This window comes from Buteo buteo, chromosome 25 (assembly GCF_964188355.1).
Source record: "Buteo buteo chromosome 25, bButBut1.hap1.1, whole genome shotgun sequence".
In the NCBI taxonomy this organism is placed as follows: Eukaryota; Metazoa; Chordata; class Aves; order Accipitriformes; family Accipitridae; genus Buteo; species Buteo buteo.
The window spans coordinates 12,473,008-12,498,396 of NC_134195.1; positions in this window are offsets into that span (position 1 = coordinate 12,473,008).

Sequence of the window (25,389 nt, forward strand, 5' to 3'; positions counted from 1 at the left end):
AGCATTAGAGGACACCAGCTAGGGAACAAGCTGTCTCTGAGCAGAGCACACATCAGAGGAGGGAGTCAGCCTCCCTCCAGTCCCTCTTCCTAGTCAAATTCCATTCCTCTTAAGGAAGAGGCTAAAAGAGGAGCTGGGTGAGTTTATTACCCCAAGAATTGCAAAATGCGAAGAAAATGAACTGTGGGTACATTCTTTGCTCATCTCTAGAGAAGAAAAGAGGGACAGAATGTTTTGTGTCTGGATAGACCAGAAGAATTGAATAAATATGAAAAAATGAAAAAAGTCACAGTAGTTGTTAGGGGATCATCTTCAGGGAAGTTGTCTAATACCAGATATTTTTATACGCTGGATATATCAGCAGGGTTCTGGGGAACATCTTTGGAAAAACACAGCACATGTTTTGTGCATTTTCCATGTCTTATTGAGAAAACCCTGTTTCTTCAAACTTCCATTTAGGTTGTGCACAGCACTCCATTTGCATCATCAGGAAATAGAAAAAAGTTTTGATAGTACAGAAGGAATTGGGGCACCATAGATGATATTTTAATCTGGGAAAAATGGTAAAAGAAACTGAAATGTCAGAAGAGAATGACTCGAATCTCTGAGCATCCTGGAACAGAACCAGAGCTGCTGGTTTAGTGTGACGCCAGCAAAATGTACATTTTCTGTAACATAAATAACACACCTGGGAGAGAAGGTTATTCAGCAAGACACATAGGTAACAGTGAAACCACCACAGCTGACAAAGAAATAGTAGATTTCTTGGAATGATGGATTACATTAGGACAATTGTACCTTATACTGCTGCCTGAATAAATAAATAGAGAATGCTCCTATACAATGACATTGCCTGACCTTAATAAAAAGTCTAAGAAGTAAAAGGAATTAATTTGAGAGGATGGTGTGCACAAACCTCTATTGTCCACAGGTGTCTCTGAAAAAGGATTTTGGTGCAATCTTCTTGCAGGAGAGTGGTCACAGCTAGAGACCAGTGGTTTATGCATAGTAGATGCTAACAGGAAATGAGAGTTAATAAGCTCAGATAGAGAAGGAGGCTTTGGCATGGTTGTAAAAGACTTCATGTCTTAGTTGTGGGAGGCCTTAGCTATTACTATTTTATTAGCTGAAATTGACTGCAAACCACTTATTGCTGTTACTGAAAATGGCCTTGCGAACACTCCAGAGAATTCACAGCTTACTTTTTTTCCAACTACAAATGGATGATTTGTAAATTGAATCTGAACCTGGAAGAGATTTGGAGATGCAGACACACTCTTTAAATCATTTGACAGAGGTGGCATCCAACATTAGCATGTTACACTAACAAAAATAAACTTTATGTTCTAAGGTGAGCTAAGGACCGCGAATTTCAAGTTGACTGCTTAGGGTGAGGCTTTACACAAAATAATTAAGATTAAAATGATAGTGGCAAACCCAGCATATTCCTCATCACTATTCTCAATGTAAAGTGAACTACTACCACTGCATGAAATCCTGTTTCAAGAATCATGACCCCTAAGTTGTTATTAAAAAGTTTGTGAAAAGTAGTCAGGGAGGTTGATAGGGGTTCTTTGAGGAGAAAAATTCTAAAGGAAAGAGGAGAGTTTTTTTGGCCTTAAATGAACAGTAGTATTGAAGAGGCTCTTAAGTTTTGCTGCATATGCCAGAAATAAAGAACAAGGTGTAGGAAAGTGTTGTATTGATGGTACGGAGAAAAAACTGGCTGGAGCAAAGTACATATAGATTATTTACATTGATTAGGGGAAAAAAAAGTCCGAACCAGAACTCTGTGAACTATGTACTTACTATTATTCTGACTCCTCTGAGATAATTTTGTTGGGAGGTACAGGTAAAGAACTGATGATAGACATCAAAGATCATTTCTTGCCTAACACACCTTACTTGACAGCACCAGGCCAAAATTAGGTGCTTGTGAATGTAAGCAGTTTGCAGTGCAATATTGGTTTAATCAGCTGTATTGGGTTTGTGTGGCAAGTTTTTGGTAGTGGGGGAGCTGCAGGGCTGGATTCTGTGAGAAGCTGCTGGAAGCTTCCCCCGTGTCCAACAGAGCCAATGCCAGCCGGCTCCAAGATGGACCCACTGCTGGCCAAGGCCGAGCCCATCAGCGATAGTGGTAGCACCTCTGGGAGATTTAAGAAGGGAAAAAAGTTGAGGCGGGGACAGAAACTGCAGCCAGAGAGAGGAGTGAGAACATGTAAGAGAAACAAACCTGCAGACCCCCAGGTCAGTGAAGAAGGAGGGGAGGAGATGCTCCAGGCGCTGGAGCAGAGATTCCCCTGCAGCCCGTGGGGAAGACCATGGTGAGGCAGGCTGTGTCCCTGCAGCCCAGGGAGGTCCACGGTGGAGCAGATCTCCACCTGCAGCCCGGGGAGGACCCCATGCTGGAGCAGGGGGATGCCTGAAGGAGGCTGTGACCGGGTGGGAAGCCCGCGCTGGAGCAGGCTCCTGGCAGGACCTGTGGCCCCGTGGAGAGAGGAGCCCACGCTGAAGCAGGTTTTCTGGCAGCACTTGTGACCCCACAGGGAATCCACGCTGGAGCAGGCTGTGCCTGAAGGACTGCAGCCCATGGAAGGGACCCATGCTGGAGCAGTTTGTGAAGAACTGTAGCCTGTGGGAAGGACTCATGCTGGAGAAGTTGGTGGAGGACTGTCTCCCGTGGGACACACCCCACGGGGGAGCAGGGCCCGAGTGCGGAGTCCTCCTCCCCTGAGGAGGAAGGAGCGGCAGAGACAAGGGGTGGCGAGCTGACCCCAACCCCCATTGCCGGGGGGAGGAGGGAGAGAGAACCGGGAGGGGGGTTGAGCCGGCCAGGAGGGAGGGATGGCGGGAAGGTGCTTTTAAGATTTGGTTTTATTTCTCATTATCCTACTCTGATTTGATTAGTAATAAATTAAACTAATTTCCCCATGTCGAGTCTGTTTTGGCCATGATGGTAATTGCTGAGTGATCTCTCCCTGTCCTTATCTCGACCCACGAGCCCTTTGTTATATTTTCTCTCCCCTGTCCGGCCGAGGAGGGCAGGGACAGAGCAGCTTTGGTGGGCACCTGGCGTCCAGCCAGGGTCAACCCACCACATCAGCTATGAACTAGTCCCAGGGAGCTTCTGTCCAGGAGACGGGTGAAAAGCGGTTTGTGAGACAGGAAAGAAACCCAGCGTGTTTAGACAATAGGTCTCCAGGTTGTGAACTAGCCAGGAGAAGCAGCTGTCCTGTCTTCTGACAGGAGCAGGCCTGATCTTCCAGAGGAAGCAAGACACCACCTCAGACACTGTTGGACAGTTTAGTTATTATTGTGACTTCATGTGTTTGCATTAATAACGGTTTTAATTATAGCTGTCGTTACATTCTGCCTTGGAATGGAACGTGTGGTATTTGGGGCTGTGCCTTCAAAGGCCGAGCAGCTTGGCAGGGCACTGTGAGGCTCTTGTTGCAGCGCACAGACAGCTGGATGCAGACAGAGGATCATTCCCAGCACCTCCGCTGCCAAGTAGCTCTGAAGACCACAGAGGGAAGAGCTACTGAGGGCCAGAAGACAGCCTAGAGGCAACTTGCCCTCCACCTATGATTGATCAGCTAAGACCCTGTGGGAGATAGGCCATTTGCTCCTGCTGGCAGAGGAGATGCCAACCCACCCAGAGAGAGGGATTCTGAGAAGTCTCTGAAAGGGGAACCTCAAGGAATGTCCCTCCTCCCGCCGGCAGTCATTCCTGCGGGAAACACCGCCTGCCTCCTAAGGAGGTGGTGAGTCCCAGCGACTGCGATATGAGGCAGAAAAGCTCCTTCTGCCCATTTTCAGGGCTGCGAAAGGCCTTCGGGATTTGGTCCGTAGACAGTAGAAATCGTAAGACTTACGTTTATGTGAAACAGGCTGACAGGTACTGCAGGTGAGACATTTTTCTGGTATGTACAACTTAACTCTGGCAGGTTGAGATGGTGTGACTTAGTTCCAAGCCTAATAAACCAATAGAACTTGTGTTTCCTATGAATGGGCTCATTCATTTCAATGGCAATGTGTGTACACACGTGTTTGTGTGTGTGCGTGCATGTAGAGAGAAGAGAATCACTCTTCTCCCTTCTCCTCATGGCCTGTATCATACAGCATGCCGATGTATCCAGTCTATCAACTCCTTCATAAGGAATCTGAAATAAAGAGTCCAAGGAAAGTTTAACAGCTTCATAGCTTGTAATTCTCTTTTGGCCACATTTTGTTTGTCAGGGAGAGCACAAGAATGAGGCCACACATAATTTAACACCTTTCCCTATTTAGAGTTTGTTAGTTTAACTTTTTCTGAGATTGTTTTTTTTAAAAATGTTTGTCTGAATTTAGTGGTTGTGAAGGAAAGTGGCGGCCCTAAAGACTGTAGTTTTCCTTGCATAATGGGCACGGGACGAGCTCCAGCAGAGTGAGCTTCCCCATATTACCACCCTGACTTGACCTTAAATGACCTTTTGCAGGACCCAGTAGAGTCAGTCTTCATGTCTTTCCAGTTCTTGGCCTTTTTGCTAAGACTGACAGCCAGGCTGTGCCAAATGTGGCAGTGCTTCTGGGAGGCTGATATATGTCCAAATCAGAGCCTGACTTCTTTCACATAGGCACAGTGTTGTAATAACCTTTCCAATAATAAGAGGCTGGTGAGCAGAGCTAATGAGATGGAGATCTCAGGGTGAGTATTTCAACACCTGCAGCCATGGAAGTGCCACCTTTCCCAAGGGCTCTATTATTACAGCCGTGCTTAGGCTCTAATACTTGCTGGGCCTTGTACAAACCCAGAGCAAGACAGCAAAAAATGTGGGAGGAGAAATGCTTAAAGCCACAGCCCCTCCTACCTCATCTCTTTAATAAAGGAGCAGAGGCATAGGGAAATAAAACAGCTTTCCCTGTCACAGTTAAGTGGACAAAAGGACTCGGTTATTCCAGTGTCCTGGCTAGCACAGCACATCGATCCTGCTGTGTTTTGAATGTGGATGATGAGAATCTGAGTTTACCTCCAGCAAGTAGGTAATGGCTCAGGCAACAAATTTTTACTTTGCTGTACCTCCAGATTTTGATATGTTTTGGGGGTTTTTAAAAACAAGGTCCCACTCCTGAATTTGCTTTAGCGAAGACTTACTAAAGGCCACCCCATGGCTTTTCTTAACAAGGGTTCTCCAGTCTAGGCACAATGTCTTCAAACCTCGTGCTGGCATCACCACAGGGGCTGGTGTACTGACCACTGCAAACAGTTTTACCCTCACTCCACCTGCACCCCAAGGTGGACGTGCTCTAATCCAGAAGCTGGGTGGTCTCCCGGGGCTGGTGGTGTCCTCCAGCTTATCCAGTAAGTCCTGCTAAATGTGTAGTGCCATGACAAGAGAGCCACTAGGACCCTGTCTGAAGCCGGCTCATGTTGCGTTGGTGTGCTGATCAGCTTGCTTGGCACTGCATGTGCTGTTTTCTTCCTGTGCAAGGAAGGAAGCGCGGACCCATAAGGGAAGATTAGACGGGTCACTGGATGGACCACAGTAGGGCCTTCATCCTTGATGCATTGGGGCAAAATCCTACAGGAAAGCATAGCCTTTATTTTTGCACAACTCTGAGTTAGGAGTGTTAACAGCGTTTAGAAGAACCCTTGGTATAATACAACATTCAGTTTTTCCCAAGAAGATGTGACCAAAATCTGAATCTGGATTTTGATTTCAGTGCCTGGAAGCATGACTCTGAACATGTTTTTTTGCTGGGGCTTTGTTTGGGGCTGTGATTAAGCCAGAGACATTTAGACTCCATTTATCAACGCCCTGCAAAACTCTGGCTGTTTAGATCCAGAAGGTTTGTTGGGCCCATCTCTGTAGAAAACTGCTCTCTTGCATTTAATCTTTTTCACATGGTATCAAAGTTAGCAATGGCTAGTCAAGAAATTACTATTATTATTCATTAACTCTGGTCTCTCAGAGGAACCATATGTGCAGAGCAGAGGGAAAAGAATACTGTTGGTTTTTAATACTGAGTCACTGCTACTGATTAAGTGTTTCTTTTCTTTTTTTCTTTTTAAGAAAAAGAAATGAAAAAAAAAGTTTTTTACCTGAAGCCTACATGTCAGGAGAGATGATTTCCTCTAGGTGCCACAGTATCTTCAGAAAGTTTTAGTCCAGGAGGCCACAGTGATATCAACCAGCACTTGTTTTAAAGGGTATCTGTAAAAAATTCATGGTTAGATTCCTGCATCTCAGGTCACAGGAGAGTGTGACTATTAACAAGTTCCAGCTGCTTTATGGAGTTTCACCAGCCATTTGTGGATCTTTATATTTTTTTTAAGGAAATCTTTTAACTGCTTTTTTTTTTTCCTGGACGTATATTAAACCTTTAAATCTTTTTATTTTTTTAAAGTTCACATTAAATACTCCCTTTGTGTCCATGCTGAGGAAGTCTTTAATTACATTAGTTAAAAAAAAGAAGAAAAAGAAGGAATAGTTCTGATTTTACTCTCAGTTGCTCTATGATTGTGCCATCTCCTCAAGTCATGTTTTTTGTATTTATTTTCTCAGCAAGGTGCCTGTTTTAATACTGCAGCTGATGATCTAAAAACGCGTGAGTTATGTTTTATTATACACAAGCCGCATAATATGGACAGACGGCTCTCCTGGGCTGGCTGAGCTGTGCTGTGCTCGGGGCTGAGGAGAGCAGCTCCAGTCAAACCTCTCGCTCTTCTGTCCCAGGTTTCTGCTGGAGTTTATGGCAGCCTCAGCGATGGTGGCAAGGCAGCACCGTTCGGGCAGTACTCGAGTTCAAGGAGGTCCAGCTGTGGCTCCTTGCAGTCTCAGCCCGCTCGTTTTGCTGGAGCCAGTCCCAGCATCTTGATGCCACCTAAGAACAGCCTTACTCCCTCCTCCCAGGCGCTTTGCTGAGCGCCGGGCGGCTGCCAGAGCCGGGGCTCAGCACTGGCCAGTCTGTTCTGCTTCCATTACTGTTATTTCAGAACAGGAAAACGCTGCATAAGAAAAACAAATACAACGATGCTGGGTTTCTCTCCAAATTTAGGGGTCTAAAATTTTGGCATGAAAATCTTTGTTTGGAAATTTGGGCCCAGATCATGAAGAGAGCAAACACAGTAACTTACTGTAATACCTGTGTTTGAAATTAAATGAGAGTAGGCAAAGCGATTTCTTCATTTAAAGTTGCAGTATTCAGAAAATGAGAGTCTGCTTGAAGATGCATGCCATGAAGAAACCACAAGAACGACCCTTTGCCAGGTGATTATTAACAGCAACAAAAATATGTAAATTCTTTCTTGCAGATTTGGTGCTTGTCGCCTTTTTGTTTATCCCACATGCATATATAGCCTCCTGAATGTATGTATGTATATCACACACCCGTGGGTGTGTACTTACAGTATGTGTATATATATCTATATACACATATATATATTCTGTAGATGGGGGGTCGTCATTCTAGGTAAGGCAAAGAAACACAGAAGAAAATAACATTTTCGTCAGTATCTATTCAGGATTTTATGGGAAATCTGGGGCATTGCCATGACAATTCCAAAGATGGTTAGTTAATAGATTTTGTATTCCTGTAAACACCTATTCATTTACTGCAGCAGCACTGAAAACTTATTAAGAGTTCTTGTTCAAGCCAAATATACATAGAAAACTTAGAACAATCCTCCTTCTTCTGCATAATTATAATTTTTCTTAACATAAATGTAAATTGATACAAATAAATAAGTTCTAATTACCATGAAGCTCTGCATGTCTACAAAGTTTGGCATGAAATGCACCTGGAACTTTGTAGCTCTTATGTAAAATTAATAATAAATGTTTTCTTGCCAACATCAATATGTTTATATTATGGTCATGGGACTCTCTCTGATGCCTAAATTATTTAACACATTAATTTTTTATCTCCACTCAAGCCTACTACATAAAGTTGCTGAGTTTGGTATCAAAGGTGGTGGTTCAAATCAAATTGATATTGCATTTTAATTAAAATAGTGTTAGGACATATCTCACAGTCTTTACTCAGGCAAAATGTACTGGAGTAGTCAAAACTTGCTTATTCTCTGCTTTCTGCTTTGTCAGGTGCTGGCAAGGCTGGAGGTAGGCAGGCGGCACATGCAAATATTGCCTCCCTCCCTGCTCTGTGCTTTTGACACTTTTAGGTCGCACCAGTTAAGACTGTGCCACAGAAGAAAAGGTCAGGGCTGAGTCACAGGCCAGATCCTCAGCACTACTCTCATCATACTGTGAAATGCATGTGAACGCGACTGTGAAGATTCCTGGCTGAGAACAGGCATATCCTTCTGTCTCCTGAAGGATGCTCTTCCACCACACATGGTACATGAGTGGAAGGGCAGCCGTGCTTGGATCAGTGAGATTTTGGGGTGGACCAAGGATACAAGGGAAGCTTAGCCTGGATGTGCTGATAAAGTCTTCTTGCTCTTACCTGAAGCAAAGGTCTTAAGGATCTACTTCAGGTTTTGATTTCCTAAGCTTCTCTTTGCCAGGGTCACTTTCAGCCCCTGTCTTCTCTAGCTATGTGCTGCTCCTGGGTCCTCTTGAGTTGGGTGAATTTCATGTCTGGAAAAGCCTGATAGGCAAACAGGTGACTGGGAGTTTCTGATGGGTCTTCTGCTTCTCCTTGCTGTGGCAAACAGGCAGACCTTCCCCCCACCTTTTTGGGGAGAGGATTTGTTAAAAAAGTGAAAACAGTGATCTGTCACTACAGGAAGAAAAGATTCAAAAGCCCAACCTTCTTCATGGAGAGATGAACTGGTATCTGGCAATTTCCCAATGAAACAGTCATTTTGGAAACCGAGACCAAAATACTGCCTTTTTCCCTGGATAGCTGCTGTCACGACAAATGAGTGGCTTGAGAGCTCTAAAAAAGTGCTCTTATGATACTACCGAGTCACATTGACTTAAGGCACTTACTTGAGATACCTGGGTTTGGGTGATACTGGCTCTTATACAACATCACGGACATGGTTTTCTCACTCTGCTGGTGCCTGTGGCACAGAACAGCTTTGTAGATGCAGAAGGGCCAGTTGTCCTGGTCAGCACCTCCCCACCATGGCTCTGAAGGAAGCTATGTGATTGGCTGAGCTGGCACTGTTTAAGAACTGCAGTTAATTGTCAATAATCGATCACTGATAAATTAATAGCTCAAGGGTCTCCAGTATCCTCTCCCATGTCCCTTCTGTTACCATCTCATGCCTACATTCTTCTACACTGCATCATTATCCTAGGTTCATAGATATTTCATTCTACCAAGAATAACTACTTTACTATATCTAAATAAAAATATGGTTACCTCAAACAACCGTTAAAATCTAAATAGATGTTTAGCAAACAGAAGAACAAACTGGGCAATAGCCACAACGTCATCAGATGATCGCTTATACAGATAAAACAAAGCTTCAGGCAGGTGAAGACAAGTCCAGATGAAGCCTGAAGGGTCTTGAGACCTTACAGAGTTAGTGTGAAGCTTGTGTCCTGTTACTAATGATTTACTGGGCTATTGGGCAACATGCTGCCTGGCTTCAAAACTCAACCCACTTCCAGCTCTTCCCTGTAATCATTCTGTAGGAAGCAGGCAGCATCCTTGGGAGGATGAACAGGTGTGTAGACAGTGAGTTTCCTTGCCCTCTGTTGTCAGAAGCAGGTTCTTCTCTGATGAACCTTTGTGTGTTCCCCTCACTCCCAAAAAGGGGAGAGGGTCTTCGGTACAGAACACCAGCTGCTCTCCCCTCTTCAGAGATAGACACCATCCTGCTATGGAGCATCCCTTTGTCTATGAGTTCCTGTACTAAGCAGTATGCTCCCAAATTAATTCACTCTCTCAACCTCCTGTGAACATCTTCTGGAGGACACAGCCATAGCCTGAGCTTATGTTTGCCATGAAATAGCTGTGCTCTTGATAAATTTCTCTGTACTCTGTTCTCTCTGCCAGGTCAGCTTTCCCTTAGGCAAGAGGATTCACATGCTGCCTTTTATTCAGCATAAGATGACACATGCAGGTAGTACTAAGGCCAAAGGCCTCCTTCTGGATGCCATGAACATATTTCCCCTATTTTCTTTTTCAAAATGCTGAGGCCAGACCTTGTTACTCTGCTTTATTTTCTCTCTGCACCAGCCCCCTGAGAAGATTTTGGGGCTCGATGAAATTACACTATGTGTTGGAGAAGGACATAACTTTCATGACTGGTGATAGATCTAGAGAAAAAAGTGTCAGATACGTTATTGCCACTGGCCTTTCAAAAATGATGTTTGTACATTCCTACCTATCACTACAGTCTTTCTGGTTTTCTTTTTTTTTTTTTTTTTTTTCCTTCTTATTCCTTTTTGGTGTCACTAGTTTTTTCTTTCTTCACAGGAGATGGCTCCCTCCCCAAATGACCTTTGTTGTTGCTCCTGTTGTATTATCATGCTTGCTTTCTTCTTTACTACCTTGTGCATTTACCTGCAAGTTATCTTGGTAGGAGGTATGTGTCTCTGGTCTGACATTTTCCGATTTCTTCAGTAGCCTGCTTTCCTGCACCTGCAAGGTCTTTCTCTCAGGACCTCTCTTTTGTAGCCATGTGTCCACACAGATGCAACTCCTTGCTAAAGATTCTTGGTTTGAATTGGAACTCTTGCAAATTCTCTGGATTTAACACACATTAGGCGCTGCCTGCCATACACCTGATGGTGAGTAGCCAATGTGTTTGTCAGTGCTTGATCAGATGAATGTTATTCCATGAAAAACAGAAGGAACCTCAGATATAGCCCAGGCTCTGCCTTCCTAAGCCATTCCCCACAGATGTATGTTTAACTCATTTTACAGACCTCCACTTACGAAGTCTTCACAACATTTTTGCATCTGTGGCATTAGAACAGATTTTAATGTCTAGCTTAAATTTATCTTGCTGTAATTAAAGCCTGCTGGGTTTAGCCTGTTTGTCATGGATGTGGAGAACAGCACATCCCCTTCCTCTTTGCTGTACTTTTTTCCAAGGAAGACCATTCCAGCATGGCTATTCTTATAGACAGTGCACGCAGGAATTTAGGGACTGAACCGAAAACTCCTGTAACAACCGAGGTAGTTGCTACTCATGGGAGCACCCTGCCCATCTCCTGTACGTGAATAGTCTCATATTCAATATACAGTGATTCTGCATATCCAAGTGCAGGTCTTCACCCTGATGGCAAGAGCCAAAGTGCACTGAAATCAGTAGCAGGCTTAAGCCTTTACTGGCTTAAAGGGCCTAAAAAAATAGAGGACCTGTATTAGTGTTGACCTCTAACAGATGGCAGCAAAATGACTGCTACAGAAAACACCATGACATTAGAATCACATCCGGCTTGGCAGTGCTGGAAGGGACTATACAAGATCCTATATAAAACCCCAAATGTCTGTGAATGTTTATGACTTAAAAGTTAGTGCAGGCTCTGAGATTGCTCACTGAAAGACAGCTGTCTGCTTACAGGGGAGGAAGAGTCGTTCTCTCCCAGTCTCATCCTCTTTCTGGTTACCAGCCCAGACACCTCCCCTCCTCAGATATGTTAATCCTGATCTCTGCTGCTGTGTGAAAAGCATATTATAAAAGGGCTTTCTTTGGTTACAGACAGGTTTTTTCCCCCTCTCCTATGGCTGAAGCAACGTGCATCTTTTTTTACAAAATACCCCATCACGATTTCTGACTTGTGTCAGGTTTCTTCTCATATGAATAGCGAAGTATGAGCTTATCCTTCTTTTTCTTAAAATAGCATAGGTGTAAAATATTTTGTAATCCTCTGCAATTAGGGCATAGAGCAGGGCTTGAGTTGCTTCTCAGTGAAATCATAATAACAAATATTTCTTGTATTACATTATTCAGTGTGAGGGCTCTTGCTAATTCCTTGTCTCTGTGGAATGGGCATGTGTTTTGGCTCTGTAATCTAAAAGTTCAAGGCTAGCATTTTCCTGATTCTTGTTGTCCTGCATTTTGTAAGCTGAGTATTTAAGTTTTAAGAGTAGCATGTTTATTTATATATGTTGCTGCTAATCCAAACTGTCTGCTAAACTAATCCCTTGTTAAAATGAAATCAAGTCAGCTATTTTAGATTACACAGTTAAAACAATAGCTCAGTCAGACACTTCACACATCTGTTTTACTTTTCCTGAATAGGTATGCAGTTTTTCTTGCATTCTTTCTCTGTAAAAGTGCCACCAATTAGCTATACTTTCCTTTCCTTTCATTTTTCTTTTGTGACCTAAGTCTTTTGTTTTCTCGGTTCTATCGTTGATTACTTTTGAAATGCTGGCTTTTTTATGTGTTTGTTTTCTTTCTCAGTAATACATTTTAAAATGGATAAAAATTTCATGCTTATTACTTGTTAATATGTTATCATACTCTATTACCCAAATTTGGACCAGAGGTAATTCCAATGTGGGAAATGCCAAAATAATACATTCTTGGAGATGAGATCTTAGACAGATATGGAAACCCAAAGTAGGCTTTGATTTACTTACAGTCTACAGGAAATGAAGCATTACCGTCAATGTGGTACATAGAGATTTTAACTGAAGATAACTTTATTTCCAGCTTTACCTGCTGCTTTGATTTAAAGTGTTTTTCACATCATCTAATTTTTCATAAGCTTTCACATGTTTAAGGTTTGGCTTTTTTAAGGGATTGTGTAAGTTTTCATTTTGTGCAGAAACCCCCCTCTTATTTAGTGTATTTGCAGAGCACTTTAAAATGACATCAGGTGAGGGTTCCTCCAGCCTCCTGGAGCCAAAAATGTGGAACAATTCCCTTTGCTCCTGCAAGTGGTGTTTACCTCACCACTTTTTAATAAACTGTTTCTTGAACTGGTGTTCTGCGAGGATGGCCCTGTTTCAGCCAAGGTGACCTTCAGGCCCACTCTGATTTGATATCATCTTTTTGATCCACTTGTTTGGTTAGCCCTCTTTGAAAGGTGGAGAAGCAGCCTTCTGAGGCAGGTTGACCCCATCTTGGTCCTGTATTTCACTTTACATCAATCACTTGAAGATTATCAGCTGAGGAACTTTCAGGGCTCCACCTGCCCCAGAAACATGAGTGACTGCGCATCGCGGGGAGGTGGGAAGAGTTATTACTCCCTTTCTCCTAAAGGGAAACTAAGGCATAGAGAAATGGTATAAGGTAAATTCAGGTTGCTCTGTAACACGGGGAGGCTCCGACGTCGTCAGGAAATGAAGCTGGTCCATCTTACCTCCCTGAGCTTGTGGGAGCCGCATCCATGTCCTGAGCACAACTGTCCCCCCAGCATCCCTCCTGAGGGTAAATGCCTCCTGCCACTGAGCACTGTTCCCCTCTGAGTGCTCTGGGTACACATTCCCGTCGCCTTCCTAGCAGGTCTTTTATCTCCTGTGCCCAAACCCCCATGCTGCCTTGAACGGCGGCATGTGGTCTTTCATGCTTCATCACATACGCATACAGGCTTTAAATTCTGCACGGTTGCGATACCCGTCTTAACAAGAACATACGGTTGCAGCCTTGGACCCAGCAATAACTCTGCAGTATTCACACAAGCTCCTACAGAAGGTGTGAAAACACAGCTTACCTTCTCAAATATGGGGCAGAAAAGCAGGACCAGCTCTCAGCCGTGCCTGGGACTGCATGTCCTCCCTGCCAAAGGTCTCCACCTCCCGCGGTAGGGAGCACCTACCCCGTAACTGCCTCCGACCCGAAGTTGGACTCGTTGGCTCCGATCTAGCCGATATGCTGGTGGTGGTAATAGAAAGGAGATCGTATCAAGGTCATTGTTCTTTTCTTTAATGAAGTCCAAACCCTACTGAAATCATTAGAGAGCGAGCTTTTTATGTCAGTGGGCTTTGTTTAAATCAGGATGTCAAGACAGCATATTTCCTACATAACTTTTGTCATCTGGTGGAAGGAGGAGGCTCTGAGTAAAGTCAGTCAGAGGGACAAACACTTCCACAAGGAAGCTCAGTTAGTCCCTAGTGATGGGTTTGATGTCTTCATGCCTCGTGTGCAAGAAGCCGGCAATCCTTTTGGCACGGTGGCTGCTATCTCTCAGGGTCTGGCAGGAGCGGCTGCCCACCACGGCAGACAAAACTGCTAGACACATGGTTAAATTATTCTGCCTTCTGGATTTCAGATCTCCTGGCTGAAGGAGTGATTTCAGCAAGGCAGTGGTGGCACAGTGATCTCCAAATAATGTCCCTTCCCTCCAGACCTGCACACACCCCACTGATTGCGGTTCCAGCAGGCAGAAGGGTTAATCAGTGCCGCGTGGGGCTGCCACCAAGGTCACGAACTGAGACAGTGCCACCGTGGAGGCAGATGGGGTCAGACCACTTAAAGCTGAGCTTGACACTGAGGACATGTTGAAGTCAGCAGGCGTTTGCCTGTGTAATTTTTATAAATTTGCTAGTGGACATGGAGCCTGTACTGCCTGACTCAAACTCCGCTGCCACAGCTTCATCAACACCCCAGCCTCTTTCAGACCATGTGTCTCCCAGCACCTTGTGCCCTTCCTGCACTGATCCTCAAAACCCTGCTTAGATCTGTTCTCCAGGGATGGGAATCACTGCCTCAGCCTTCTTGGCTGTGGACATCTACATCTGAGCTGGTTACTCAATGCTCTCTCTGTAGGTGATGGAAACAAATAAGGGCTTTTAGGATGTGATTCATATGGCTTCTGCTTTTGGAGGAAATGAGCTGGGTCTTATAAGCACCCATTTTATTTTCATCAGCTTTAACAGGAATTCAGGGTAGCTAACTGACACAGATATCTTACTTCAGAAGACATTCAATGTTATTTCAACACCCTGAATGTGCAAAACACCACACAACTACTGCATAATGATGTTTTTTTGTGAAGGATTGTAAGAGCATGTGGCAAATTAAAGTGTGTAGCATTTTGTATACCTAGCACACTTTCTGGATGGGTTGTTATATACTTTTCTGTTATCCCTGTAGTGTATAGGCATGCTCAGTCCTTGATGAGAAGTGTACAACTGAATCACGGTATTAATAATTTGTCAAGCCTTTCACAAGGGATAGAGGAATATTTCAGCAAGTCTGCCATGCCCTGTTCTCTTGACCTTCTCTTGTCATCAACAAAAACAGCAAATAAGAAATAGCAGGGGGTTATCTCCTCAGCTCATGCTCACTCTCTTGCTGGAGAGAAAGGTATTTACCTAGCTTAATAAACAAGTCCATAATGTTAGTGCTATGAAGGAACTGGTTTTGAGAAAGACCGTGACATTTCGAGGAAGTTACCCTCCGTCTTCTGATCACATTAGTTTCTTCTGTGATTATTACAGCTAGAAGTCCAGGTACCTCTGGGAACTGCAGCAAAGAGTTGCTGCCAGCATCCTGTGACCCACAAATACATTGTGCTCATAGTGTTTTTCCTGCATGTGATAGTCACACATGGAGTAGCTGACCAGGTGATGTCCCAGCCATGCTTTTGTTGTGACACCCAAGAAAATTTACATGTGACTCAGTCCTAGATAATATGCTCAAGGAAATACTGGCTTGTATAAGAACAAGGTGCTGGATTTCTAACACTGATGAAAATGGGTTCTGATATGCCATTTTTGACCACTGTGGCAGAATATCAATCCTGATTATTGGCATATGTCATGTTTCTAGCATTTTCTATTCCCTTCTTAGACTTTTCCATGGTTCTTGTATTATTATTTTACATCCTAGCCTTCGAGTTGAAGAATAGTGGCCATGAGAAATTCAGTGATCCCTGCATTCTATTTTTAAAATCTCCAATCTGTTACACTTTCCACTATATCTCTTTTTCAAGTCTCTTGATACTTTGATGATTCCCAATGCTGTAATATCTGAGATTTTTCCCCATGTTTTCCCCCTAGGTACTTCTGTATGGTAGGAAAGTGTGATTATGGCTTTCTAAGCTGCAGTGTTACAAAGAAAATCACAAAGATATTTTAGAGCCCAACTTCTGTTAAATAGTTGAGAATCTGAGGTACAGTAACTTACCCAAGTGTCACAAAAAGGTCTGTTACAAAATAGGCAACTGAGTAGGCAAAGTAGGCAAACCTTCAAATCCTAAATCAGAGGCCTTCCTACTGACTGTTTGTTTCTCCAGGAAACACTGAAGCTATAACTAAGAGAAAAGAAGGGACAACCATCATTACCCCAGAATTCTCACAGTTATACAAAACAAATTGAGCTTCCTGAGGGGAGTCAGCAGAGAATGAGCTACAGTAAATGCTGGGACCAAAACTGTGACTGTAATCTCGCAATGCTTTGCATCACCAGCATGGCCTTTAAGAGCTGGAGGCGATTCTGCCTGGTAATTTCTTCATTCTTTTAACATGATGGAGTGCAAGTAGATCTCTGAGGTACCTATGACATGCTCCAGTATCTTCACTGAACTGAGAAGTACCGTGCACGCTGCTGTTCTCAGAGGCTTTATGGGAGGCATATTGCAGTGGAAAGCTTGGGTGGAAGGCAACATATTTTACCTCGTCCCAAACTACAGACTTGAATCCTCAGTTTATTCATTCCTTATGTTTACTGATTTGTTTGTTTTTTTTACACCAGGGAATATTTTCCCCAGAAGTTTTGCTAATTGAGAAGCTGAAATTAAGCTGGTGTTTTTGCTTGATCCCATCCTTTAAACAAAAAAATGAGCAAAAGTCACTGTTTATGAGGAGAGGAGGACACTGCATGGGATGGGGGTAGGGGAAGAAGGAGGGAGAAGGAGGAGGAGGAGAGAGAGTTGTGCAGATTTCCTGCCCACACTTCAAAAGGGGCTCTCTTCTCCTGTATTATTTCCTTTCCCATTAGCTTCACTTTGTTGGCTTATGGTTCCAAAATGCACCAGGAGTCAACTCCAGTGCAAACCTGATATTAAAAACTAACAGGCTAATGCCAGGGAAAACACACTCTCCTCCTGGTTTCAAAGACAGATTTTTTTTTTTCATAAGTGCAGCCATGCTTTTCTAATAAAAATTCATTAAACAATGGTTATGAAGGATGAAGGGTGGGGGAGGGGGAAGGGATACAATCAAGTGAGTCCCTTTGAACTCAGTTGAAAAAATACAAAAGCAAACAACCAAGCTGTTAGTGTCACACATTTCCCTTATGAACAGAGAGGCCTATCCAGGTTTGCTCACAGTCAAGAGAGTAAAGATGAGTTAGGCACCTCTCTAAACTTCTCCCTCCAAAAACTGTAGGATTTCTATTCTGTAAACATGGATATGGAGGCTCTTTTGTGTTGCTTCAGTTTACATTATTGTGGGTCTAAACGAGTCAAGTAGAGACTGCTTAATTCGTTTATGTAAAGTAAAAACAAATGTAGAAGCCCTCGCTATTTTTTATTGTTAACATCCCATTGGGAGGCAGGAGAGTAAATATTTTAGAAGTTTAAAGCAATCTACTTAAGCTTAATAATAATGCTGGGTTTCAAGTAACAGAGAAGAGTACAAGTCACTGGAAGATCAAAGATTACACTGAGTTTTATAGCAAATCTGGGCAAAGATCTCCTGGGAGGGGTAAATCTTCAGAACTCTCCTTTCCCAGTCTTTCATGGTAATCGTTTGACATCTATGGAACAAGAAAGTGAGGAAGCGAGAATTCAGGCAGTTCTCCTGTGTCCAGAGAAATGGGAGGTCAGAAAACTGAAGGAATGCTGACTTTTTGGCTAGCTTATAGCTTAAAAATTATAAATTAAAAAAAAGAAAAAAAGAAAAAGAAAAAAAAATGTGCCAGAGATACCCTTTCTTTTCCTGGATCAGTTTGTAATCTCGTGCTAATTGAATTTTGAGTGAGTCATCTCTAAATAAGATTGCTGACAGTTTCCCTGGGTTTATGTTAAGTGCTTGTGCTTGTCAGCAAATTTTTTGAATCATTTACCTGTTGAGAGACACTAGACACTCTTTACATTCTTTACAGCAACATTGTCCCTTTCATCTGAAACAAGAAGAGGAGAGTGCTGTATTTTGAGCCATGGGCATGATAGCATATTTAAAAAAAGAAAAGGAGGAGGAAAAAAAGGAACACCAAGCAGAAGAGCTGATAATGAATGATGCCACATAACAATGCTGTAATACCAGGTATGTGTGTGTGTATGTGTTCAGAGGATTGATATTTAGAGAGCATAATCAAGAATCTCTAACATAGGAACAGAAACTGGGCCACATTGTTTTCCCATGGCTGAGAAAGTTTCCACTGGCCTGGCTTCCAATTATAAAAACACTGGAGTCCTCAGCCATTACACCAAAGCTTGTAAATTTCCTAATGAATATTTAAAATAACCCTATGGAGTTTTTTAATGTTAATGTATTTCAGCCTTTGACTAACACGAATATCCTACAGGGCTACCATCATGTTTAGCTACATGGTTAATTCTATTCTTTTCTTTTAATGCTAAAATATAGTGCCAGAGAAAAAAAAAAATCTTTGCTTCAGCTACTTCTGGTGTGCATTTTATGTGTTTTTTGCCACAGTGAAGTTCCAGACGCAGAGCAGACCCACACAGCCAGTGTCTTTCTAGGCTCTCTTACAACACAAAAGTGATGTGAGCACTCCCCCCACCCCCCAAAAAAAGCAATTATTGAAAATCAATACCATAATAATGGTGAGCAGAGCTGTGTTTTTTCCTTGATAGCCAATTATGAGCAATTTACTAAAGTTGTCAACTCATGGCAAAACAAATAGTGTTAATAGTATAGATTTCATAAAGACCTATCTGTCTTGTTATTGCTGCAGTCCAAGTGGCGTTCCAAGTTCAGGCTGGTAATGGAGCAATAACTCAGCTGGCGATGGAGACAGTACCATCACCAGCACCGGTTGCCTCTGGAGCAGGGGGACTGAGCCCTGCCGTCACACAATATGGCCAAATGTGATTCCCTCCCCATAAATAACCACTGGGTTTTTACGGGAAAGGTGGGGAACCATAATACCTGGTAATTTCTTATGTGCTTTTGGGGTGGTTTTGGACAGTGCAATAACCCACTGTGGAATCTTGGGAAGAATTTTGGGACTGGGAAGTTAATGCTGTATTTTTGATTGCTGACTTCAGGCCTGAAGGCAGGCAATACAAGTTTACCATGTGTTTGTATAGCATCTAGCACAACAGGAACTTCGCGGCTTCTCAGTGCTACTGGCATGGCAAATTATAAGACGAAGGAGCATAAAAGTGATGTTAATATAGTAGATGAAAAGTTTGGTATCAAATCAAACAGATTTCTTTGTGTTGATGACAGTGTTACTAGGCGAAGTTCTGCCAAATTGTTTTAACTGTGGGAAGCTGTGTCTCATACACTGCAGCAAACATGACAGTCTCCGCCTTTGTGAGCGGAACACGGCGCTGATCTTGGCACTGTGCACTTGCAAATGAGTTCTCACAAAGCGTGGCTATGCCCCGCTTTCTTGTGACAGAAGGCAGCAGTGGGGAGAAGGTAAGTAAAAAGCTCCGTGGATCTGAAGTGTTCCCACCAGGTGAAAAGGTGTGGAGGGGGCAAGTTTCTTTCTCTGGTCCCTGGGAAATTCTCAGGAGTGAAGGGTGCTCACGTGGGGTCAGGCATGCCATGTGTGTCTGCACAGTTGAGCTCGAGCATGAGTGGAGTTTTTCTTTAAACCCTTAGAAGTGTGCAAAAAGGTATTCTGGTGCCAACCTAGGGCAACCCCCTCATGGTTGACCCATCCAAGTGGCCTATGATCCTGCTGAAAGCCCTGGGAGGGTGGGCAGGATCGTGCCAAGCACGCGCCCGCCCAGGCTGAGCTCAGCTCTTTCCTCGAGTCCAGGCTTTGAGTTTGAATCTGAACTATGGCTGGGCTCCAGCCCAGATGATGGTTGGAAAAGTCCTTTGGGACCTGCGACTTTAGCCTGTGCTCACGGTTCTTTGCGCTCCCCAGCTCAGCTGTCTGCCTCTCTGGGAAGCCACCGTTCCTGGTCCCAACCTTTGCCTCTGTGTAGGTGCAAAAGCAAAGTGTGGGAACACAAACCTGCGCCAGCAAGTGTTCATCCCGGCATATATGAAGGACAGTTGTTGTGCTTTGAGAGTTTCCAAGCTGTGTTCATCCTCTGGTCTTTAAGAAGCACATAAACACACAACAACAAGGTATTATTACTCCAGGGACAGAGGGAGAGGAGACACGAGGATTCTTGTAAGCTCTACCCTTCCTGCCCTCTGAAAGATGTGTGCGTGTGTGTGTGCATTTGGCATTTAAATTGAGTTTCCTCCTTTTTTATCCTTTCTCAGCTAAGCGCTGGAGGAGCGACACTGGCCTTCCACTTGCAAGGAGCTGCCAACAGCTGTGTCTGGTGCGATGTCTGCCACACACATGTGGCGCTCCCTAATGACGATCTGGTGAGGGTCTGAAGACAGCAGCAGCACTTGCTGGCAATTTCAAAACAGTGTTCTGCTTTCCTTTTGTGCATCCCAGGCTTTGGAGCAAGTGCATGCTCCACTCTCCCTCCTCAGGCGCAGCTGTCGATGAAGAAGGGGTGTCTACACTGGGAACTCGCTCCAAATGCTCCCTTAAGCTGCCTTGTCTGTTTTAATCTGAAATCCCCTTTCCCACATACTGGAACAGCTGCCTCTGCTGCAAACTCCAGCTGGTGCTCACAGGGTGCCTTAAACGCCTTAAAGTGTTTCTCTGCTGGAGACTGTGAACATCTCCTTTGCCATAATCCCAGCTGCGTGTGGCGGGGATGGGAGTTGACGTCCCACCTTTCCTGGACAGTTTTGGCAAGAAAATCTTTCTGGAAAATAAAGGGTTGATTTTTCTTCTTCGTGCCTAATCTGTTTCTAGCTAAGCTGAGCCTGGCGAGCAAATTTTAGGTGCCTCTTTAAGCGTTTGCAGATCCCACTAGCAAAGAAGAGGAAACTGGTTTAGGGAAAATAAAAAACAGCCTGCACATGAAGGAGAAATTGGAATCAATTTCCATGTCAGGTTTAAGGTCTGTTTTAAAGTCGAGGTTTGAAGCTGAGGTGCAGAATCAAATTTGGTAGTGCTGAAACAGGGCAATCTGTTCCGTGAGATTTCTTCACTAGCAGACATAAATTCAAGAAGCCAGCTAGCCTTAAGGGATTTCTACCATCTTGGGTTGTGTAGGAAAGAGACCTGGAGTTCTTGGAGCCTTGTCATGCTGGATTTGTCCTGACACTGAAACAGAAGGGGAAGTATCTCACTACTTAACAGTGAATGGGTGAATGTGGGGATTTATTTAGCAGATCAGAGCAACCTCCAATGCCACTTTAAGGCACAAAGTGAGGAAGAACAACCCCTTCAAGTGATTCCACAAGGAGTGCTTAGTGAGACAACGTTCGTGAAATTTGGCCAAGATGCAGTCACTAGTACAGCTCTTCTTGAGCGAAGAACCACATGGCCTTTAATTGACCATAAGCTGTCAAAGGCAAAACCCGGTTTTGCCAACAACAGTAGGTACATAAACTGAAGCAGTATCACCAACGAACTCTGCATAATTACTAACACCATGTTTCCAGCCATGACCAGAGCAGCAAAGCAAGTCTGAGTGGTGAGGAACACAGCACAGCGGGCGAGTGGTTCACTAGGTCTTCCTTTCCACACGTCTCATCACAGCAGGCCTGTGTTGGGAGTGTAGAGGAAGCCTCAGATGGAAAATGGAAGGCCAAATCTAGGAAGGAAATGCCTCCATTTCAATCATATAAACATACAGCAGTTCGGAGAATGGTGCTGTTACTAGTCACTACATCTCTACCTATGAGCAGGCAAAGGATTTTGCTACCGTTTTTGTGTATTTCTGTGCATCTGCTGGTTGGCTAAACCTTGACAGTAATTTTCCAGAATCACTGGTTCTGGACAGTGGTCCTTCCCAGAGAGGGGCTAAGAGGCTTTCTGTTGAGATTACTTGCCTGAAAGTTAGGTGGCATATTGTTGGTCCTTGTAGACTGGTTCTCTCTTCTTGCACATGTATAGGGGATTTGTCCCTCTTGGTTGCTATCCAGCGTCTGCTGCATGACACTATAATGAATATTCACAACATCTCACTCTATGCTCCTATTATAAGTGTTTAAATTAGTAGCTTAGACTCGTGTTTCCCTCTGTAGCCTCATCCAGATGGCAAAACAGAATATGAGGCCAAACTGGATGTTGCAAATAGTCCTCTGGAGCAGACAGTCTCTCCCTCTCTGTTGTCTACAAAGAGGTTTTAGGAAAAGTCACATCCTAAATTAGGTGCTGAATTTTGTTGCTTCTCTTTGCAGGCCAGTGTAAGTGAATGTCCTCTGTATGTTGTGTGCTACCAAAAACATCACATCAGTGACCTGGTCTGTGGAAAAGGTGCTGCTGGTAAAGCACCGTTTTGAGAAAAACAGCACTAAAACTCTTTGTCTTGAATAATTTATTTCACACACTGCCTCTCTTCTGGCATGTGAATTGCGTGTTAATAGCTTGCAGTTTTCTCACATTTGTTGGTTATTTGAAACTATTGTCTGAATAACTTCTATGAATAATTCTTGATCTGTAGGTCTTTCACACTCATTTCACTGGGATTATTTGAAAACTGAAGTTCATCTTTCAAGCTGGGTTAGCTTTTATTGGTCTCATAGATCATAAAATGTATTTCTTTTCATAGAATTGACTGTTGAAAAATAGCATGTATTGTCCTATGAAGAAATACATTTGGGTTCCTGATGGGTAAATCTCATCCGTTTGTAGGTTCTATTTGGTTTGTGTGAACTATCATTCATGGAAACAACCATAGCATTAAACAAGCTCGTCAGTTCAGCTAGCCCAGTCCCCCACGATCTCAGGTAATCGTATAGTAATTCAAACATTTGAGTATTGATTCAAATACTTACAGATTTTTAGCCTATAAATTAGCTGGGAAGTAACATTCCTTATGCTTTTGATCAAGTTGCAAGTCCTGAAAACATTAACCCCTTTCTTGTGGACATTTTATTTCTCCTACATCTGGTTAATGTTGCATGTAGAAAAGTCAGAGTGAAAGAGAAACATAGAATATAAGAAAGGTAAGATGTAAGACTGGAAGGAATCTCAGGTCCCTGCCATCACCAAGGCTAGGCAATATTTTAAAGAGGAAAAGTTAAATATTTATAAGCCTTAGAGAACAGTTTATTTTGGATTAGTTTTGCATATGAAAGTTTGGGTTGGTTTCTTTTTATCTCAGGAGGCTCTGTTATGCCTGTTAGTCACTTCTCTGCAGGAGTACCTCAAGGAACTTCCTATTGCGCTTGTGAGTAAACTGCAAACACTCATATCGGCTGGCTGCTTCTTGTCCAGAAGTGAGACCACGTGTGGAAGTCCATTTTAATATTTAAGGGATTTTTTTTTTTCATAACAGCACTACTGTGTTCTACGGCATATTCTTCTCATTTGTACTGGAGAACACTTTTGTTTTTATGCACATCCCACAGTGTAAAAGCAGACAGAGAGAAACTAGGGAATTAGCTCTTGAGACACTCTGTTGTTAAATTATCTTCTCAGTATCAGCCAAAAATAGCTGGAGTAGTAACAGTGAGCAGAACAAATGGTAATGCTAGTGAATACAAGCATGACAGAAAGTCTTTTATTCCCCCTCCCCCAAATGCTTACTTTCTAGTAACAAGCAATAAACAATTCAATATCATTTACACCTCAGTCGATTTAGACCTCATAAATGAATTTTTATTAATCACTAATTAATTAACCAATTCAGACTTTGGTTTCAGTATTTAAAGTAGACAGGTCTTAAAGGCTCAGTACCTGTCTTTCAAACATTTTGAAAGCTCCACCACACTAATATGAATGCTTCCACTGTGTACCATGGATATAACACTTCAGTGGTCACTGTCCATCTTGTCTGGGTCCTTTGAAGAATATTTTCCCTAAATGCGATATTGAAGTACAACAGAGAGACTTTGGGATGTGAATTTTGGTCATCTTTGCATTCACGGTCCCCCAGCAGATGGCTGGCTGACCAGCACAGTCAGAAGCAGGAGGTTACGGCACTGTCGTTCCAGAAATGTATTTGGGCAGTAGCATGGCATGCGCCAACCCACAGGTTTGCTGAATTAGGTGAGTATTACTGGGGGCATACATTACCTGCTGTGGGATGCCAGGAGATCATAGAGCTGGAATGGATCTCAGGAAGTTGTCTGGTCCAGCCTCCTACCCTGGGGCGAGTCCCTGGTATCTGTCTCATTCTGGCAGATGTTCATCCAAGCTGCAGGGATGCTAACACCATGGCCTTGCCAAGCAGACTGTGTTGGTGCTCCGTGGTCCCAACTGCTAGAAATCTCCTAGATATAGCTTGAGTCATTCCATCTATTATTTTAGCTCACAATTCAATCCCACAAGTTATCAAACATGGGTTCAAGAAAGAAATTATCCTCTTTTTGCAGGAGAACTTTCATGCACTTGAAGACTATTACTGAGTTTCTTCTCAAATTTATTTCTTAAATGCTTCCAGTTCCTTCAGTCTTTACTTCATTTCAGGTTGTGTCCTCTAGACACTCATCTTTGTTCTCCTCTAAATGATACCTTCTTGTAGTGCCTGACCTGAATACAGGACCCCTGTGGTGGCTTGCTTACTGATGTGAAGGGAGCTGGATAACTTCATACATCTTGTGAGCAGTGTTTCTTTTTATATACAGCCCAGTACATTTCTTGCTTCCTTCAGAATAGCATGATATTGTTCCCCCGATCTTAATTCAAAGTTGATAATTCCTGATAATATTACTAATACATTCCTGAATTAAACCATCTGGCAGTTTCTAGCTGAGTGTACTTGAGTAGCTTAGCTGATCCATGGCCATTTCACTCTATCATGCTGTACCCATCTTCTATAATATGTTGCCAAGAACTTTGCAATTTCCTTAACTGTGTGTAAGCACAGCTAGGCAGAGTATCTGCTATAGTACTATTACCATAAGCTTAACTTGAGCAAGTGCAACGTAGATTACTTGAAAAGAGCCTAAACCAGATAGCTTTCCTCTGTCCCAGAGTGAGGAAAAAAGATAGTTTTCATTCCTAAGTTGTCAATTTTCTTTCAACATTAGCTTCTGGGAAGCTCTGTCCTGGTCATGGTTATACATGAGGAAATCCCACCTGTGCATAACAGTGCTACAGTATTTCAGGATAAGCGAGGCCAAGTTCATCCGAAGATTTTGATATGCAGTGTGATAAGCCCTTTGAAAATCTGCTCAGTTTCTACCTATCTGGGGCTGGAACCATCCGGGAAATCTGGCTGAGGCAGGAAATACTGAACTAATTTGGGCTTTCAGCTCAGGGCTCCAGAAAATGAGTTGCTGCTGGGAGAGTCTCTGGTACCAGGAAGTTTTTGGTTAGGTGAAATGTTAGATCCCTTTTCATGCTTGAGGCTTAACCTGCTCTACATTTGCTCTTTTGATTCCGCCCTCTCTGCCTCAAAGCAGGATAACTTGATA